The sequence below is a fragment of the Triturus cristatus genome, chromosome 4_1, assembly GCF_964204655.1.
Source record: "Triturus cristatus chromosome 4_1, aTriCri1.1, whole genome shotgun sequence".
In the NCBI taxonomy this organism is placed as follows: domain Eukaryota; kingdom Metazoa; phylum Chordata; class Amphibia; order Caudata; family Salamandridae; genus Triturus; species Triturus cristatus.
This window is the reverse complement of record NC_140585.1, coordinates 332,245,569-332,267,220: the sequence shown is the minus strand read 5'-3', so window position 1 is coordinate 332,267,220 and position 21,652 is coordinate 332,245,569. Positions and strand designations below refer to the sequence as shown.

General features: G+C 43.5%; 1 protein-coding gene across 1 annotated transcript in view; it reads left to right on the top strand.

Annotated features, from left to right (window-relative positions):
- NRIP2 (nuclear receptor interacting protein 2) overlaps positions 1-21,652 on the top strand; it is a 341,008-nt gene that overhangs the window by 76,830 nt on the left and 242,526 nt on the right. The gene's annotated exons all lie outside the window — the stretch shown is intronic.

The window sequence follows — 21,652 nt, the reverse complement described above, 5'->3', positions numbered from 1 at the left end:
GTTGTCACCTTTGATTCTTTTCCTATTCATTTATTTTTCTGCCCTTAGAATCGGTTGTTATCCAGGTCTTTTTCTGTTCTTTGATTCTCTTTTAGCCCTTGGATTTGTTTTGTTTTGTTTGCTTCTCGATCTTTCCATGCCTGTTTTGTTCCCTTCAGTTCTTTCACTGTCCCTTGATTCTTCATCGCACTTATTAACACCCTCAATTGATATTTCTGCGGGGTTTATGTTTCTGTAAACACTACTATTGTCGTGTTTTAGAAAAACGGCGTAGCATGCTATCCCTTTGTGTTACCAGCCAACACTTCACCTTTTTTTTATACCAGACGGCCAGCTCTAGGGAAAATCTGAAGTGTTGAAAATGGGAAAGAAGTACAAAATGGCAAAGCAAAATCCACACTTTGCTCTTTGCAGACAACACTTTCAAAAACAGAGTAGGCGCAAGGAAATAACATAAAGAAAGCCCCATTGATTTCCAAGAACAATACTCTGCGATCAGGCACCTAAACACAACAGATTCATCATTCATACAATTGGCACAGCATCCAGTCAGGTTAGCTCTTTAGCAGGATAACAACGAATGCTGCTTAGATATAGGAGTCGTTACCACGACTTACTGTGATATAATTGGCAGAAAGAGTGGCCCATGAGATCAGAAAAAAATCCCCTTCCATGCCGTGGTCGCTACTGCATGACGGTGGAAGATTGTAGTTCCGAACATATTTGAGTAATTACCAGCCCTCTCGTTCAAAACGTAAGAACACCTCTGAAATGCCCCACACTCTGCACTGCTCAACAGGCAGGTCAGTCAGTCTAATAGACGTGCAGATGTTGTACTCCTCAGTTTCTTCAACCTGGGGAATTTCACTGTTTGACTTAAAACATAATAATTTTGAGGAGTTATGCTGGCTAGTATAAATGAAATCGATACCCATTTCTGGTGTGTGCTTTCTTTCTGCGACATGCTTCCACCAACCAGTGCTTAATTTGTGCCAGAGCTTTCCAGTTCTCAGCCCCGGCTCTTAATTCACAGGGCCGGGGCTTTAAAGTTTTCCTTCCATGGGTGGCTGGCCTGATAATTATTGAAAATAAATGTACCTGTCCTTAAGGGTGGCAGCCTGGTATGTCTTCACAGGCTAGCCCACCCAGGTCCACGCATGATGATACTGCATCTTCTTCACGTTAGTGATGCCACATGGCTGCTTGTTACGCAGACCGTCATGTTTGGTCAATTTTGCTGGCGCAGATTTGCGCACCCGTAGCTGAGCTGGGGCGAGGCAAGCTGGAGCTGCGCAGGTGCAGGATGAAGTTTTCTGCAACAGCACAAAACAATGAAGAGCAAATTAAAAGTGCGCACTCCTCGTTGCCTAGAAATAAAATCGGCTGGCCATATTCTGCCCTCGTCGTTGTGGTTGAGATAGAGAGAATAATCGGCATGGTACCCTTGCTGCTTGCTTGACGACTTCCATATTTGGCAAAGCACAGGCACGTAAGTCAGGCAGCCGAAACAACGATGGTTCTGTACAATTTGCAAAAGGTAGGTGTGTGTGTGTGAGTGTGTTACCTGATTTTCAAAAAACCCGAATTATTGTGAGCGGGTGTAGGAGGGAGCCCGGGCACTTTACTATCATTCACTTTTGCCCATTTACACTGGCAGTTTGTCTGAGTAACGTCATTTTAGGGGGATATTTAATTCTATTCCATGTTATAAAAATGTATATACATACTCACCTGTTGAAATGATAAATCTCTTAATATTAAATAGCAAACAAAGAAAACCAATGTAATGTGTAGTTTCCTGAAGGGAACATTGTAACAGACAAAAAGCCAGTTGTACCATTTACCTTGAGGGAAAGGTATTTAAATCAGAATCTTTTAGATCCTCTTCTTCTACATTTCGATCCCAAAACAATGACAACATTAAAATTCATTACAGTTTTTATTTAAAAGAAGTAGTTGCACAATGGAGGCTGTCTTTAGCTTTGGAGACAGAGCGGGTTCTATATATTAATTACATTTTTTAGAAAAAATCAAACGTGCGGTGAAATATGATCTTATATAATTTTATCATGCAATATAAAACCCATATGAAAACCTAGAAAATACTATTATTTGCAAACATTCATAGTAGATTATCTTGAAGTGGGAACCTTAAAAGCATGCACGCCCTGTGATCTGTTTTAATATGTAGCCCTGGAAAGCCCTGTTTCTACCATGTGCAGCAGCTGGGCTGGAATGTGGCATGTTGCAACCGCTCTCCTTCCATAAAGAGCAGAGGGGAGATGCTGAGGCCAGAACTCCTCCCATTGCTGCCTCCCTCACAGTGACTACCCGGTGTGTGACCCAGAGGCAACAGACTGGGTTGCCAGTGCTTATTTGGAGGTGGGGATTGCCAGGTGAAACCCACAACCACCAGCACTGATTTTAGGGGACCAACATTTATTTTACCTCAACAAACTTTGAACCAGAGTCTCAGAGAGGAAAAACACAAAAGGGGGAAAGAACGAGGAAGAGAAAAACGGAAAAACAATGACAGCGAGAGAGAGTAAGGAAGAAAAGTAATCTGCACAAATGAGCTATAGAGGTAGGGAGTGTCTGGTGGTGGATTAAAGAGGCTTGAGGTACAATCAAGAGTCGCATTCTTTTCATTTAGCACCCCAACGTTCCAAGACTCTGGCCGAGTTCGTCTGAGGTAAAATTTTAGCCCCGGCACTTATTCTTTTACAAATTAAGCACTGCCACCAACCATCTGGAGGACACTTAAAGTGAAGACATGTTTAAAGTCAGGGATGCGGCCAGAGTAAAATGTGCTAGTCATTTATGTCAAATGAATGCATCAAGTTTTTTTTAGCGAAAAGTTAGAGGGCACACAGATCAGTAAGAACAGGGCTTTAAGTGGGCTGGCCATACATATCTTTATTTAGACCACGCCCCTACCTGGATAGGCCACACCCCTTTAAGAGTTTTGCCCCGCCCCTTTTAGAGCACCCCCCCAAAAAATCCACTTAAAGCCCTGGGCCTGGGGGTGTATGTGGTGAGTGTATGTAGATTTAGTTGTGCCTGTATGTGAGCATCGCATCTTGTTCTTGTGTCCTTCAAGTGCTGAGTATATGGTGTTGCATGGTCAGTGCATATATAAGCATTAAACGTCTGCGTGTGCGTTGGGTCTTGTGAGTATGCAATTCTGTGCTTGGAATAAATGCATTTGATGTGAACGGAAGTATCTTGAACCAAGACCTGTTTTTTGTACCTGAACATGTCCATCCTGCTCTCTAACAGAGGTCGCTTCCTTAACCTTGCCCTAGCACTGTACTATTGCTGACGTTTCTCTCCTAGCGCTTCGAGGATGTAGCGAGGCGTAGCCGACCCTGCCCTCATCTCAGATGACCACCCATGAACTGCCTGCGCCAAAGCGCAGCTGGAACTCTTGAGGCCGCGGGCACAAACATCCCTCCGCTCGAGCGAGTCCGGCCAGTCTCACAGAAAACCACTGGGCGGGAGAACTATCGATCGGACGGGAGACTCCTGCAGCAGCTGTCGAGGAGAGATAACCGCGATGAAGGAGCAGCTGGGATTAGCCAGATAACACACAGCTGTTAGGAATCCGTGGGACGCCGGTGTGACCTTTCACACAATAGCTGGCTCGGTTTAAACCGAGGTCTGCGCAGGTTCCTCTTAGAAGGCGCCCTCTCTGCACTAGCCATGATCCAAAGACGCGTTAATGCGCAATCAATCACACACAGTCACGTGACATTCCAATCCCGGAATCACCTGTGAGTGAAGGGCTGTTGACGAGGCACTGCACACGCAAGATGGTGACTACCCTAGGAATGTATGAAGGGGTATGTAAATAACTCAGACCTAGCTAGAAGTGGACCAATCAAACGAGAACAATGACAGGGAGAAGTGGAAATATTGTGCAGGAAGGGCAACGAATCGAGCAAGCATTGGCATAGCCAATAGGTCTCGCATTTGGAACCTTATAAGTGTTTAGCCATGCAACAGTTGCATAACTAAATACTTATAAGGTTCCAAAAGCGAGACCTATTGGCTATGCCAAGCGGCCGTGCGACCGCGAAGGTGATCGCGATCGAACATCAAAGCGAAAGTGAAAGTAATCGCGGTAAAGTGCGGCGCGCTCGCCCGCGCACATGCACTGTACCTCTAGGCTGGCCTGGTAGCACTTTTTGGAGCCCTCTCAATAAGTCTCGCCAGACCAGCGCATGCGCTGGGTCAGGCGATGTTGCACGCATTTTAGCTGCACTGCATCATTTCAAAAACGCAGGGATGCACCATATTTACAAGAATAAGACGCGTCCCTATGTTTTCCCTTATGCTAAAAAAAACTGCCTAGCGCCAAAACAGACACTTTTGCGCCATAGTGCAAGGGTGCCTGCATGGCAGGGACTAAAACACTCTTGCACCATGATGCAAGGATGCCTTTGTGGCAGGGAATGATTGTTTATTTACAGGAAGGGACACCTTTCTTCACAGAAACAATCTTTAAAGGTGATTTGCTCTTTCTATGTGTGCTGCATGCAAAAATGAGGAGAAATAAAAGTATTTCTCTTCGTTGCGCCAATCTAACGCCTGCTATTCAGTGGCGTTATTTTTTGGTGCTGCCTAAGATTTACAGATCCTTCTAAATCTGGGGCAGCGTCAACAAGCAATGAGTGTTAATTATAATGCGGCGTTAAGCCACGCAAAGTGGCTTAAAGCCGTTTGTAAATATGGAGCAGGGCATTACACCACCGGAACGTCGGAAAAAGCAATCCCTTTGTAAATATGCTCCCTAGTGTTTAAATTGTAAAGACATAACTGCAGGGGCCCACCTTTTTCTTAGGAGTCCGACTCCTGCAATGCTGTGTGTGAGGTTGTTAAATATCAAGACTGTATAGTCTTGATTCCACATCATGTTCGTTTGCTCCACATCCTACACTTCCTGTTTTGTCATCTCACTCTTGTAGGTTCTTGTTAGGCCTACGCAGGCCCAGTTCTATAAGGTTAGCCAGGTGGGCCAGTCCCATCCAAGGGAGCCCATTGGCCCTCTCAAGGCCCATTCAGAAGCTGAAGAGTTAACCTTGTCTGCCCTGCCAAGTACCACGCATCGGTTACTCTAATGCATTTTGGCAAATTCATTGTATCACTGCAAGCACCCAAGATTGCCATGCAATTATGTTAAGTAGTGTGTTCTTTTTCAATGTGCGTGTGCTGGTGGTGCCTGCTCTGCCTCCTTTGTTTTTTGTCTCAGGTGCAATACAATAGTGTCAGTAACACTTCTCAGGCCGGCCAAAGGGCAGTGATAGCCCTCATTGCCTGAGTTTGTTTTATGCCCTTCCAGGAGGTGGGCTGGGCCAGCCCCACATGCACTACTCAGCCTTCTTGGGACCCCAGAGTGAGTGGTTTAGCATGGGGGTGAGGTGGGGGGTGATTGGGCTCGACAGTTGACCGAGTCAGAGCCGCGCGCTCCGGACCTTAGCAGCCTAACTGCACACCAACTGCAAGCTAGGGCCCTCCAGTACATTAAAAGTGAAGAAAGCGCCTTCTGAGAGGCTCGGTCATGGTATGCGAGTCCAAGAGTGTGTACTGCACATTATTTCCCTATTACCATTTTTCTACGTTGCCCCTCCCGTCCATCACTTGGTCTGGCTTTAAAGGAATGTTGTATGGTAATGTGAAGCATTACAAGTACATAGCATTGGAATAGGTATGTATTTGTGCAGAAGCAAATAACTGTAGAATAATATTGGTGCAGGTTAAAAGGTCTGGTGACAGTTGCACTGTCAAGCCAGATCTAAAAATCCATGCAGGTTAATAACTGCCCTCCTCCCATCTGTGCTGCTGCCAGAGAAAAATAACATCAATTATCTAGCTATCTAAGACACTTAAACAGCATTACATTGTCATGTGTCTGCCCCTGAAAGTTCAAGCTCAGGCAGCTAGCTACATTTGGATAAATAAAGAAAACGATCAAAGCTGTGTGGAGAGCAAGCACTCTATTTTGTGGAAGCCAATAACTTTTGCCCAATTAAAACTTGTTCTCCTGGCTCCCAACAGGTGGGCGGTCTCTGGTGCTGCTCACATAAATGTTTGGCGTCAACTGTGCTGTCAAGCCAGACCATAAAAAGGGAAGGCCCTGACATGCTTTCTTTATCTTTTCATAGGTCAGCCACACCTTTATATGTTTTAGTCTGCCAACAATGTTCAAACTGTGGAATCCGTCACAATATTAATATGCTTCAAAATAACTCTCCTTGTTCAGATTTCCATGGTATAATTCGGTCACAAGAATCACGTGCACCAAGAAGTTGTGATCTAAGGAAATTGGAAAATTATTGTCGGTTCCATTAAGTAACATTTTCCACCAGTGCTCTGAACGTTTTTCAAACTATGAATGTAATAGCAAGTAAACTGAAAAGCGTGATAGCAACCCAAACAAACATGTACTGGATTATTAATGTCATGGGATTATATGTGCATGGCTATTTTAAATGCGTCATTTACCAACACAAGCATAGCACCCCCTTAAAAATGCACTCAGTTGAATTACAGAGGGAAAATGTACAGGTGCTTCTTTCTTTTCAAATATGTTGCTGTGTTTAGATTTTAAAACCTAGGAGGTCTGAAGCCACACAATAGGGGGTAATTAAAAAGACATGGCCATAAATAAGAATTAGATTCCCCAAATGTGTTCATCTACCCATTTCCACAACAGTATTCTTAGAATGCCTTGCTGTTGGTTCACTTTCTAGCTGCTGAATTTTAGTGTGTGAAAATAGGAATATTTTGAGGTAAAGCATGGCATTATTAACCGAGCACTGAAATGCGTTTCAGTCGGATTTTATTTTTAAGAAAGGTGGGAAACTATTGGTAGGTGATACGTGTGTAAAATGACAATTTATACATTGAAATGTGTAAGACATAGTCACCTAAAGTGATGTAATTTGCAGGCATTTTTTTTCCCTCCTTCTCGTCTGATTTCCTCTTTATGCGATACCCTTTGAGCCTAAAAACAGGCCAGGCACTAGCTACAAAATTATTGTGGTCACGTGTAAGAGCAAATTGACAGATGGCATTTGAAACAGAGGAACTGTATGGATTGTTTCAATGTAATTTCCCACTTCCATGCTGTCAGACCAGGAGTGTATTTCACTTTACACTTTTTTAATACAAGTGCATGCAAGTAATACAAAGTAATCAAACGGCTGCTTGCATTGGTCATTACAAGGCTGATTACATTTATGTCCAACCATCACACAATATCGCAGTCTGAATTATCTTACTATTGATTTAAAATGTGTGTATTGGTCAAGCCAGATGTTGAAAATGTCCTCATAATATATTTAGTTTCTCAGACTATTAACTTCTTAGCAATATAGATCTGAAAAACACTGTGTATGGAACTATGGATGGTTTCCTCAGTTCCTTAGGAAAGTGAGAATTTTAAAGCTGTTTTTTGTGCCTCCAGTGTGGCATAAATCTTTGTAAATTGCTGTCAGAACATTTCGGAGAAATGGCATTCCAGAGATAAGTTTTCATTGAAACCATTGCAAAATCAGATTTTGTTCTACCTCATACTAACGTGGGGGAATTACCTTTTATTGAACAATCTGGCTCATTTTTAATTGAACTACCCACTTGTAATAATCTATTATTTCATTTTTTTAAATGTTTTTTCAAATACTTGAAATCCTAACCCTATCCGTTTGAGGCCAAATCCTTATTTTAACCCTATTCCTAATGATTTCCTGAAATATAATTTAGCCCTTTAATCTCACCGTACCCAGAATGTGTTCGTATCCTTGACTTTAACCATAAAGTTCCTCTCACATAACCCTATCCATGATCATAGCCTAACCATAACCCTAATTAATCTTTAGCTTAGACTAATATAACACTAACCCTACCCTACCCTTCAATGCTTACCCTTACCGAAACCTGACCCTGCCTCTAATCCCTGCCATGACCCCTGGCCCTTACCCTAACCCTAATTTTTACCTTAACTCTAATCCTGAATGTATACATAATCTAGGTCATATCCTGCACTTTACAAGCCTAAATCTGATTTTCTATGTTTCTGATTTAGTTTTTCAATTAAAATGTTTTTCAGCAAAAGATATGTTTGAGGAACTTTTCTTACTTCTCAGAAATGTTCTGGGATGATATGATAGTCTACAGTGGTGAACACAATGCCCAGCTTGGACTAGTGACATACCAACCCAATAAAGTATTTTGATTTTGGGTGGAGGAACCAGAAAGGTGCTGCAGCGTACCATTTTATTTCCTCCAATTTTCTTGCCGCTGTTTTTAAATAGGACAAACGTGCCCACAGGCATGAGAGGGCTTTATGTGAGAACTAGCTTGCATTACACAAGGTCAGTTTTTTAGGCACAGTGAGATTAAGAGCTGATACTGAGACTCGAAACCCTGCTCCCTAATTCCAGAGTCTGTAGCACTGGTCGTTAAGCCACATCTCCTTGATTGGTTGACGGGTATACGGGCTTGGTGCCCATTGCTGAAAGCCTGAACCATATTGCTACAAAGAAATATTTGCTTTTGGGTGCTTCTGACATTCTCTAGGAGCCATAGGCACGTGGAGAACAAACCAACCTTAAAACATGTTTTGGGAAAGGCAAATGCTCTTGTCATCGACTGCTTCGAGGTTGATAATTCTCCTTGGAGACTCCTCCTTCAGTGCCTCTAAAAAGTTCTTCAGATCAAGGCTGGACAGCGGGAGTTAAGACATTAAAAGGAGCAACCATGGTCCATGCAGCATATATGAGAAGGTGCCTCACCATGAAAAACTGCTGGTACTCTGTATTGCATTACTGTCCCAGGCATTGTTCCATTATTCCAGAGATCCATACAAAACTCCCAGCCCCCTTCCTCAGGTAAACCAGAGTTAAGCAGTCCACCTCTTAATGGTGTGCGGAATGACCTGTTAATACTCTGGCTGCCTTCAATCTGCCCCCATGCGTCAGAAAGAAGGGAATTTGTGTATGAGTGGAATGGCTGAATGCGATCAGCTCTGTTGCAAGAATTTTTCAGCGCTGGTGTAGTCCCATTTCGCTAACAAGACCTTTTTGAAGATCATTTGTTGCAAAGTGGCGTTCTCTGTTGGGAATATGCTTTGGGATCATTTAGCGGCTGTATGTTTTGGTATTAATATATTACTGTGTATTATGGCATTGCGGGCATGTCCAGTGATATTTTATATACGTATTGAAATAAACAAAAATATCAGTTTAGTTAAAGGTAGGGAGATCCTCACCTGTTCCCCATGCGAGACAATTTCATTTTTAGGCCTTGCCTACAAACAGCTTTTAGATATCTGTTTGCAAAAGACCTCTTATGGATCATAACAACAATGACAGTGGGTTTAGAGCTGTCCTGTTGTTTACCACTGGTTGGCTTTACTATCATTCTCATTTACTTAGTTTTTATTCAATGACTTGCCTTCTTCCTCTTGTTTTTGACCACCCTCCTGAAATATAGCATTGTTACAATCCTTTTGATTGGCTGGCTTCTATCCTTTTGTTGCTCACATTTAGGGAACTACTTTTTTCTTTTTCTTTAAGTAGTTCTTGAGGGTGTGTTTTCCAGGTTTCTCCATTATGTTTTGCTTCCCCCAATACATACCGTATGCTCACCTCTGTTCTGTTCCCAGTTCCCCTCCACTTTCTCTCTCCGTGATACGCTTTTCACGTTTTATACATTGCCCCAACCCATGTGTTCCATGTTACTCTCTTCTCCTTCCACCCTGGAATTTTTTTTTTTTTTAAATTAATGGTCCCCCACGGCCTAAAGCTGCATCATTGTTCCCACCTCACACTTCCTCTTTCTTCTCTGCATCCACTCCCCCATCCATCCCTTCATTGTTCGCCCACCTCTTGTGGTCCATAAAATGCTTTATATTTTAATGTTTTTGCTGCCGGACCTCTCTGCTTTCAGAAATGCACTTTTAAGCAAGTGAAAAGATTTTTTGAATTTATCGCTACAAGGGTAAATAAAACAAAACCGTGCCCGTGGCATTCAGAAGGCAAGCACAGGCATGGTGATGCATGCACACGCATAAGTCATCACGCATGCATGGGTCTACTGAATAGCAAGTCAAATGACATCATGACGTGTACATGCTCATGCATGCGTCATCACATCCTTATTTTTTTGATAGATGATTGTATAGAATATCTGCAAAAAGAATTTTGCTTAAAAAGAATTGGCAATGCCACTAGGTCACAAAAGTGTGACCCATTGACAATGCAAATGTTTGTTATTTTGGTTATACCTACATCTCGTGTGCCAGGCTGAGTGGACATGTACTTTGAAGCAGCCCTAAAAGATGCGTGAGAGGAGACATGGTAAACATCCCCCATAAAATATAAACCCGAGAGGGCTGTTCCTACTCTGTCTTGATAGAAAAGTGGTTTTTTTACACTTCTGCTAAGTCAGATGCTTCCTGTCATCAAAAGAAGCCAATTGTTCGGAAGCCAATCTCAGTGGCACGCGCAGATACATCATAAATGGCCTAAGAAGAGCCATCCTGATTTCACCAATGCTCCATTTCATCACACTGCCCATTCCTCATCTGATGATCATTCCTCCTTTTTATTAGTTCTCAGCTACAGACGGCATCAGCTGTCTGTGTCTTTAGATTTAGTTCTCTACAGGCAGACCTTTTGTTTCCAACACAAAGCAGATATTTAGAGAGGGCTTTCACCCCCTTGATCATGATTAGATGGCTTTGTTGTCTGTCTCAGTTGTCTGCTCTTGCATTGATGCCGCTCCTCCATATTCTTGTGTTTGTCCTGCCCAAGAGCATTTCGGCGTCACGATGTGTGGATGATCTGTGTCCCTCCAAGGACACTTGACGTGATTCCATGTATTTGCTTTTGAGCACTCCATGGGAGTGCATCATTTCCTTGCTCTCTCCACCTTTTCTCTGAAATAGCATGGGCGTTTTTTTATAACATATACTTTCACATTCCAGTGCCAACAAGAACTAACCAACCCGATAACTCGCCATTTCTAAAGTCAAGGTCTATTAATTTCGCCAGTGCTTGTTAATATGACACTTGATGGCTGTCATTTTATAGCACTGCAAATAACAGGTGTTCATATTGCACAATGTAGTTATATCGACCTAAGGTGATTAAAGGGCTGTCCAGCTATTTGAATTTTTGCCACATTGAATTTTTGAATCACAACTACATGTCAACAATAAGCGCTAGATTGCTCAGCCATCGTGGCCGGTGTACGAGTAGTGACCTAATTCCAATTAAGAACAGACAGAGCTGGGCCCTTTGGACAAGTTTAGAAACAGACAACATACTAGTACTCCTCAAGGGCCAGGTCGTTATTTAGGTCTTGTCTGAGACACGGGATGCACAGTCGCTTGCAAGACATTTTTTTATATAAAAGGGACTTGTAGCCATCCCACTACCATTTGTTGGCTTCATTGTCCGTCTCATTTCCTTGCTTTTCATTGGTCAAATCTTGCCAGTTTCACCTTCTCTTTGTGGCTTTATTACATTTCTGGAGCATCGACCAAGTACTGATGAATTGGCTTATTAGAGTTCGTCCGCTGCTCATGCTCGGAATAAGGTCTTGTTGCTTCCCGCCATTGTTGCTTCTTCGTCATCGTTCCTTGCACCATCCTGCGTTGTTGCTTGCATCCACCTGCCTCCTGTCATTGTTGTTTGACCCCTTCCGTAGTATTCCTTGCTTCCCCCTTCCGTCATTGTTACTTGCCCTCCCGTCATTGCTGTTTGCAGCCCCTTCCTGTCATTCCTTGCCTACCCTCCCTTCTGTTGTTGCTTGCACTCCCTGCCTCCCTCCTCCCCTTGTTGTTGTTTTCCCCACCTCCTGTCATTGTTGCTTGCACCCCTCCCTCCCACCAGACAAAAGCATTATGACTTGACCAGTGCTTGCCACGTCATAGCGCTTGCACCATCACATTTTATTGCTTGCCCTTTTGCCCTCCCGCCAGAAAAAAACCTCTGGGATGCACTGGTCGCATCATAGTGCTTATTTTTTTTTATTATTAGCTATGTTGTTTTCAACATGCTTAAAGTGCATTGACAAAGCCAATAGCTCTTGCATAGGCAAGACCTATTAGTTTTGCCAATGCTTGTTTTGTTTTATACACTGCAACAGGCATCTTTGTCTTGACACATCACCAGTGGGTCCTGATTCACAACTGACAATGGCACTTTAGAACTATGCATATTAAGATTTTTGTTCGGAAGGCAAAAAAAACAAAACACAGATTTTTTGTTTTAGGGCCCACCACCAATATAAGCAAATGCATGCATAATAATTAAGCGCACTTTTTAGGACAGTGAATTTATGTTTTTTTAGGAAAGAAAGCAGCAAGTGTGTGTGTTCTCTGGTTTTGTCTCCCTTAAAAATCCATTTTGACCAATCCATTTTACTAGAAAATGTAAAGCCTGACCCTCTCTCAGATTTAAAAGGACTTGCAAGAGGTTTGTCTGTGTGACATAGCCATGAGCTGATGTACAGGTTGTTTGTGAGGCACCAGGCACAAACACAACCAAATGCAACAGTTCTGTCAGCAGAGGGGAAACCAACCCTGCAATGCCCGTGTTAAGGGGTGCCAATCTGAAAGCAGTGGCCGCAGGTGAACATTCTACGTGGTGAAGCGTAAACACATTTTTCAAATTTGATAGCGCAAGCGACCGAAGTGAGAGAGCCCATCATTCCTTTAGAGGCATTCGAGGGCATTCGCCCCTCAAAATAATTTTTAGGGGTGGGTGATAAACGCTGCTCCTCCGGTGGAGTTATGCCCGCTCCCAAGTTCTGGGAAAACTCTGCCAAGTGCCACGTGGCAGAGTTTTTTCTTGCACCGGCTCGCCAAAGTTAAGTTGACGGGCGCGAGTGAGAAAATTTAGTGCTAACCCACCCCCAGCAAGATTTCTCAACGCAGGCGGTCACGGCAGGTCACTACCGCTCGCGTTGACAAAGCTGCAACACAAGTAAAGCATCTACCCGAGCGGCAGAAAGAAGCAGTGCCCTCTGGCGTGCCACGTAGTGCCGTTTGTGCTGATTTGCAGTGCTGAACTAGCTCCTGGTGCAAAAAATGAGCACGAACAGTGCACTGTACCGAACTTGGAACTGGAATCTTGCTGTGCTTTTTAGGTAACTCCGTGGAATCCTGCGGAGTGAAACTCCCCGAGTTCCTCCGACCCCTACTTTTTAATAAGGGATGAAACATGTTGAAACTAAAGAGATTGTAGGGCTATCATACTCCAACATTACTCCAAATACTTTTTATCCATACCACAAACACCCTTCATTAACAGAGGTACCTGGGTGTTTCAAGGTATTTTTACCCTTCAGAAAATCTTGACAGGTAACGACCTCAATGTGCTCCCTGAAAAACGGTAGAGCCCATCCTGGTTTGAGGGGGCCAGGATGAGACCTGATGATGAAGCATGCCATTACTCGAGTGGGCGAGGGTCTTTAAATAGACACCTAACGTTTTTTTGGTCCCTGTGGGTTAACTACCATTAGTTTTGCGGTGACTTATGTCTCAATTATATAGGCAGTAGGTTATAAGAAACATTTGACATGTTGCATAAACAGTTCAGGGTGATAGTATCCTATGCTCCTCAACTTCTCTTTCTCCTTCCTGATTAGTAATCGCCAGGATGCATTCAGGTTTGGTAAATTGAATATGTTCTCTAAGTCCCATCATTTGCAAACATGCAGAAACGCCTATAGTTTACAGCAGGTCCTTTAGCAGAATATTGAGGTACGTAATATCGTTCTAACAGAATAACCACTACCACTGTATTACAAAGGTAAATATATATTGGTAAGAAAAGATTTACTATCCCTAACTCAACATCTTTGTAACATCTTGTTGGTTCACAGGTGTGGAGTTAAGAACAATGCATCTATAATTACCTTCACAATACAATGGTAGTTGACATTCTGGGTGCAATATTTTAACACAACAATATTTCTTTCCTCAGTATTGTGGTAGAACATTCAAAAGCTTAACTATTAACATTTACATCATTTTCCAATGTCACATGGAATCACATATGACACACTGATTCACAATAGATTTCCATGCCCCCTTCCTTTCACGGCAGCCATGTTTTCCACTACCCGCCCCACCGCCTCCACCCTTCATCATACTAGGAGCATTAATTACTCTTTGGTTCAACAGTACAGAAAGAGGCACATTAGTTGTTCCTTTGCAGTGATTAGTCATTAGTCATTGTGTGCAGGAGTGACTTGCTGTTTTGTAGAAAATGGATCTACTTGTGCCTAATCAAGTCCAAAGAAAGGGCTGAAGAAAGGTGAAGCGAGGCGGCGGCTTCTTTGTCCCATTGGGTGTACCCGGGAGGGACCTCCCGCTGCGGGGCGCTTACACTGCGACGCTTAATGCTAAGGCGCAGGACCTGGAGAAACAATACGTTGAGTAAGGCTCATGCAGGCAGTGCTGAATAGCGCTTGTAAATGTTTCTTTCTTGGAGCACAGCGTGTTCTTCCGCGTGATGAAGTAGCACATAATTTCCATATTTTATTAATATTTATTTCAATTGCAGTCACACTGCTACTTAAAGATTTAACAACAGTCACAACATAATAATTAAACGTTTTAAAAACACAGATCAAACATATACAATGGAGGGAAAAGCAAACAGGGAAAGGGATCTTTGACACCTGTGCTGAACAGTTCACTGTGGCGTAGGGGTCTCAGGGACAACAGGGACTTCTCTACCGTAGACAAGGGCAGCTAGGGGGGTAACACAGGCCCCCACAACCCCTGCGGCATGGGGGGGTCTCAACACTCCAGGGGCCCCCCAACCCTTCAAGGGTCCCCTAAGCAGCCGAAGGTCAATGAATATCGCTAAGATATAGGAGACGCAGGGGCCCCTCATCACATTCTGCGGGGGGCGGGGGCGGGGGGGTACACACGTCTTCTGAGTTACGCCTCTGGTGGCAGCTGGTGGATTAGGGTTCAGCACACCAAGGCCCCATTATGGCTAATTAACATTCGTATTCCTGAACCTTGAAGTCTCAGGAATCTTCGCTTGCAGCACATGCATGTCTCTGGGATGCTTTTAAAGCTGCCGGGTGGGGAGGGAAGCCTCTGTGCACCAAATTAAGCCAGACATTCTTCTGATTTGCTGGTCAACGATGCAGAGGTGGTGGGAACTGTGGCCAGTGTTGTGCTACTCAGGCTGGGCACATCCAGCCTATCTGGCCCAGTACGGCAAGCAGTTGTGCCTCTCCACGCGATCCACGCACAGCCTACAGGTGTCTGTTGAGCTCTGTGCTTTGAAGAGTGGGAGCAACACATCCCTCAAGTCCTGCAGAGGCTGCCATCACTGGCATTTCACTGACAGTGGGCTCATTGCCTGCTGCTGATTGGCTGTCAGTCACCCTGGGGGGCACTGCCTAGACTCAGAGACTGGAGACAGCAGCACGCTGCACCACGAAGACCCCTCGCCCGAAGGCTCAGAAGTTTGTGCGTCAGACTATCATTAGCCAACATATTTCTGCTATTAACTCTAACGGGGCAATCTTTTTGCAAGCAATATTTAGGATACAATATTTCTTTCAGACAGTATTTTGGTTATGATATTCTGGTACCTTATTGCTAAGTGGAGGTGTACTCTGAATCCCATGTCTTGAATGTCCTCACTCACCGGGCTTCAGGAGAACATAGAGGCAAAGGGGGCGGGGGCTACTGGTCGTCCAGAAGCAGGAGATGAATTTAGGAGGAAAGTGGAATATGTGTGTGTTTGTCCATGTAAATCTGTGTACATGCCTGTGTCAGAGTTTAAGTACTTGTGCCTAAGCATATAATGATGAGGAGCCTGTATATATAGTGTGTTCTGTTGAGTATTTCATGTCAATGACTGATCAATGATTGGCCCACATCAGCATGTAATGGTAACAACTTGCAGATATTTATTGGGGGAACTTGGGCATACGATAGCTAAAACCGACATATGATGGGGGAGCTGGGTATTTGTTGGCATAACTGGTATGTGATAGGGGCACATGGGCATATGATGGCAATGAGCGGGCTATCAGGGGACACCTGGGCACAAGATGCACAAGATGCCAAAAAGTGACACCGGCTACATAATGGCGCTTAGTAGCATTTAATGGAGTTCCTGGGTATTTCATGGCAATGATTAGCATGCGATGGGATGCATGTTTGAGCCTGTGATGAAAATGACTTGAGATGGCGGAAGTCCGTTGACAAATAATGGAAATAATTGGAATATGGTGTGGTAGCTGATAATGTTTTTACATGCCAAAAATTAATGTCTGGTATTCAGAACATATTTACTGTTTTCACTAAAAGCAGTAGGGACATATTGGTTTATTTACTACAGTCTAAGTAAATAAGTCTGACATCTTCTAGTTTACTAGTTGATGATGTTGAAGAGAAGAGTGGGGTATATGAAAGACAACACAGGTGCCAGTAGCAGGATCAGAAGTGAAAGCTTCACTTGAGTTGTTGCGACTTCTCAACGAGAAAGGGGGTAAACCATGCCAAGGAAACCGAAACCACCTTTGCCACAGTGGGCAGTCTAAAGAGAATGATGGTATGTTCCAAGGTGTTAAAGGTGGCAGGTCCAACATAACCAGAAGAGTGCTTTATAATGTTATCACGACCAAAAAGGCCATAGAGCCATGCCGGAGCCTGAACCTTCCTCGAAGTGTGTAGAGTCATTGAGGCGTGGTTAGGTTCTGGCCAGGTAAACATTCCGTTTTTGGTTATGAGAGTCTGCAACAGACAAAATGAAATGCTCCCATTTGGGAGTAAAGTTGCCTTGAGGATATTAAGAAGGATAGTAGATCTGTGAATTACTGCAACTCCTGCCCAATCCTGTTGGCCTGTTATGCACCAGGATGTGAACAAGCCGCTTGCGCCACCAGTGCGTCACTATTAATATGGGGAAAAAGTGATGCACCGGCGGCTCAAGAGGCTTGGAAATAAGCCCCTAAGTTTCAGTAACATAGAACATGGGAGCCTGCCTTTCCTGTACAAACTCTATGCTAGAGCCAGCAGACAAGGTGAAAGACTAGCTACAGAGCATAATTAAAGCTGCAGTTTAAACCACGAAACAAGAAGGAGCTTTTAATCTTCTGATCTGTTCTTCTAAAATGAATAGTGATCAGCAGAAAGGAAATATTTATGGCAACATCATTAAATTTTCCATGCAATAGGTCATTATAGATAGAATTTCTGTGGTAATTTCTGGTCTCATTTTTTGACCTGGCTTAAGTGAGATGTATTCTAATATGTCAGCTGTGTATGTCCGGCTTTTCTGTACAAACCAATGTTTGCTGCTTGCTCCCATAGTATAACATGGCCAAAGTGTCTGGGGGCCAGTCTGTTAAGCACAGAGCTCCCCGGCTTACTGCTGTGTTTTGTGTTTCATGCACCTGTAGCCTAAATGCACATCTGATGGGCACGAGACTAATGCTAAACAAAGTCCACCGTAACAATGGAGGGGTCGATTTTGGAAACATGACTGAGTTTCATGATGAGGTCATTAATGTGATACGTAGGGTATTGAGAGATGATAATTATGGAATGTGCGATGTCCCTATGATGTCATATGTGCCCATATGAGCAACCCCTGTGCTGAGATACTGTTCTTACCTTCTAAGGGTCAATCCCCTGTTTTCACTGCCAGCTGCATCTGCCTAATCCTTCCCCGTGAATACCACGATGCATCATCCAGTTGCCCATTGGCTTTGGGCAGCTCAGAGCACCTGGGATCATTTCCATATTCGATCTACACTCTTCCACAGCAGGGACCTGGCGGTTAGCTCATGCACCAGAGAAAGGCTGCCTACCCTATGGTGCTGCTCTGATTGGGATCCACAGTGTCTGGGACCTGTTCACCCACAAGGGCTGCTTCCTGGGTGGGATGATCAACTACATGATGCCTGGATGACACCCACAAGAAGGGTAGGCCTCACCAAGGAACTCATAGTCAGAGAAGGGAAACAGGCCCTTGTATAGGAACATGATATGAACTTGCACCCCAACATCACAGGAATCATCCAGAACACACCACCTAAGAGGAAGACGCTCCCCGAGGTAGACACCAACACCACTGCATGTGTAAGGCACCTTTTCTTTGAATTGCTATCACCAGTGGCAGTAATCATGTGGAGAGTAAGGTACACAGAGCCCTGCAGCCAGTAGCCATCTTTCTGTTCCTGTGCATTGTGAGGAGGTGAAGTTGTGTCAATGAGCTGCTCCCCTGCAAGACTGGACACCTACCTGAAGGGTGCCTCAAGAGGATGAGGTCTGTGGGCTGTCACACCTCCTCCTTCAACTCAGAAGCATAGGGACAGTTGGTTCACCTCAGTGCATCTGCCACTGTGCATACTGCTCTGCATATCTGCCCTCATCTAGTGCAGATCACTGTAATAGCTTTCCCATTTCCTTCTGCTCACCAAGGAGGGTGACATGGCTAATGTCCCTCTGACCTGGGAGTTGCATACAGCCTTTTTTACACATGCAACATGGAAACAGTAACGTGGTACTTTGACACAAGTCAAAGGTGGACCTAAATTCAGGCTCTTGTTTGTGGCATAAGCAACTGGTGGATTTGAAAGTGAACCTATGCTACACCGAAGAAGGCCACAAAAGAAAAAAATTGTGTTGTGGTGGGTATCCAAATAATGGTATTTATGACACACTACCCAGATGCTTGAAAAAAACAAGGAAGAAGAAACTATTGGGATTTATAACCTAACCACTCATCTCCTACTTTGTCAACAAGTTTCAGACTGCTTTGCTTATTTGGTCAGTTGACTTCCATCAGACATGAAACCCTTTAGGTAACTGCCATCCCCCACTAGGGCGGTCTAGCTGTATGCTGGGGTGGAAAAGGGCAAACCAACTGATGCCAGTTAATTACAAGGTGTACGTAGTCCAACTGGTGCTTCACAAGGGTTGAGGGAGGAGAAACAGACCACAAGAAGGCTCGTTTATCTGGGCCACCTTGGTACCAACTATAGCCCGTATTCAGGAGGTTCATACACGTATTATGTATGCTCTCACTTTTTGCACATATCAAATTGTCTAACATCTAAGCACTCCTTGCAGTGGTTCTGAACCTGCTCACCCAGTTGATGCCAGATTCTTGTTGCCAGATCCCAAAGACTGCCAAACTGTTGATTTCAACCAAAACATTTTCAGCACTCCTCTGTTGTGCCACTAAAAATACATATCTTAGACAGCTGTTTGGTAAAACAGGAGATAGGGTCTCACTGCCCCACCAACAACCTGACTCCTTTAGACAGTTTGTGTTTAACCAGGTCCCAAACATAGGGCCTGATTACGATGACGGTGAGACCGCCACCGACAGACTGTCAGTGGTGGTCTCACTAAGTCATAAGGGTGGGATGCACTTCATATGTTTCTCATTGTAATCTCCGTATTCCAAGGATGTGTGCTGAATGGTGAGTGGCATGCCCAAATGCCACTGAAACAAACAATTACTACATGAAATGGGTGCAACCTCTTGCACCCAATCAGACGCACTGTTGCATGCCATCTACTGGCCGTTACGTATATTTTCATTTCATTCATTTGATCATTTTAAACACGTTTTTCTCTTCTTTAAACCTCTTTTCCATTTTTTTATATGCAAATCCACACTCGGTATATTTTGCCTTTTTTCCAAACTTCTGATATTTACACTGTGCCCCTCCGGACCTCTTGTGAAAATACGAGTAATGCAAGGTTCATCACAAGCAGAGTTTTATTCAATAAAATCCCAGTGCACTTCGTCAGGGGTCACTATAAACAATCGTAAAAAACAATCACCTATTAGTATTCTAGTCTTGAACTCACATGTTACATTTGATTTAGCAACGCAAACTCCTGTTCCAAATTGAACATCATGTTAAATCTGTGTTATTCCTCATTTACTTTCCCCATGATGTACTCTTCGATCAGCAGCTGTTTTCATAATTGCGCCAAACACTCCACCCGAATGAGTCATAGCTTTTTATCTTATCACCCTCCCTTCATATATTACCATTGTTTAATTCACAACCTGCCAACCTTCGCTTTTATCAGCCTCTCTCTCTACATCCCCTCTGTACCGTCTGAATCACCACCCATTTATACAAACATTTTAAACACTTCACATTGCTTAATAATAATAAACTTTTTCCTTGTGGTGGTCTCACTGCCATCGTAGGCATGTTTTCCGCCCGCCACAATAGGATGGCGGGCAGAGGGGTGGGGGCCAGAGAGATTCACCGCCACGGATCCGACGGGCTCAAGGAATCTGTCAGATTGTCAGAGGACACTCCAATCCCCAACAGCCGTTTAATGGTGGGTTACCTGCCATGAAAAGACTGTTGGAAAGGGACATTGGGGGTTCGTAGCTGGCTCTCCTTTCCCCCTTGCCCTCAATGTTGGGTTTTGGGGGACACCTATGGCGCCCCAACATATCCCTGCACCATATGGCCGGCACCGCATGGTGCCTGCCACTTAGTGCAGGCATATGCACAATGTGCATTTTTTAGACTGCGGCATGTGCTGCAGCCAGCAGCACATTCCGCAATACAAAAAATACACTTTGCGGCTGCCTTGATGGCGGTCGCATTGTAATTCAGGGTGAGGGACTACCTACAGGTTGTCGGGCGGTCCCATCCTCGATACGATATGTCCTACCTCAATCGTAATCAGCCCCATAGTTCCTAAATGCTAGTGTCTCCACTTTGTCTAGTAAATTAATGCATTCATTAGACATTAAAGATGGACAAAGACAGCATTGTTGGCAGATTTCTTGTGTACATTCTGTCTAGAATAAAACATCTCCCACAGGGCCTTTAGGTATAAATCATCCTACTTCATTAAACCCTGTTTAAAAGAAAAACCAAACACACCATATATTTATATGGCATGAGTATGGTCAAAGACTCTTATTGAATATGTACATGTATAATCTGTTCTGATACTCTCATACGAGTCTTATTAGTTCATTATTCAGCATTCTGTTCGTCCGTTTAATACAAACCTATAAACCTAGTTTGAAGAAACAGAAAATGATGTTACCCTTGAGTGACGTGTATAACCTGAAGCATGGGTAATTCAAGAATAGGCAAGATATTTGACACATTTCTGAAGATGAGGAAATTAAACCCTGACCCCAGTGATTGGTTGAGGGCATTCAGAGTTTTGGCCATTCTTGTTTTTTCCTTATATTTTTTATCAGCAAAGTTAAACGTACAGGTTAAAAGAGTGCAAAGCTATTAGATACACACCAATTACGGAATAGAGTAGCACCTGAATTATGCACTGGGCAGGATAAATTAGTGTGCTTTTTGATCTTAAAGCAAACCAATATTTCCCACTACCCCAACACATTTTCAACAGCAAATCAGTATAATTAGCATGCTCTGATTTCCTGTAATCGCTGTAGTGCATCATCATACATTTAAAAATGGATTATGATCTAATTCACTAGATAAATAACATAAAAATATTATTCTATATTAAATATCAATACAATATTAAACTAACACATCAGATATAAGCTATCAACATAGTTATATAATACTATAAGAATAGACATGGGAGGACTATACAACACTGTTATCATTTTCCCTCTTGTGCTTT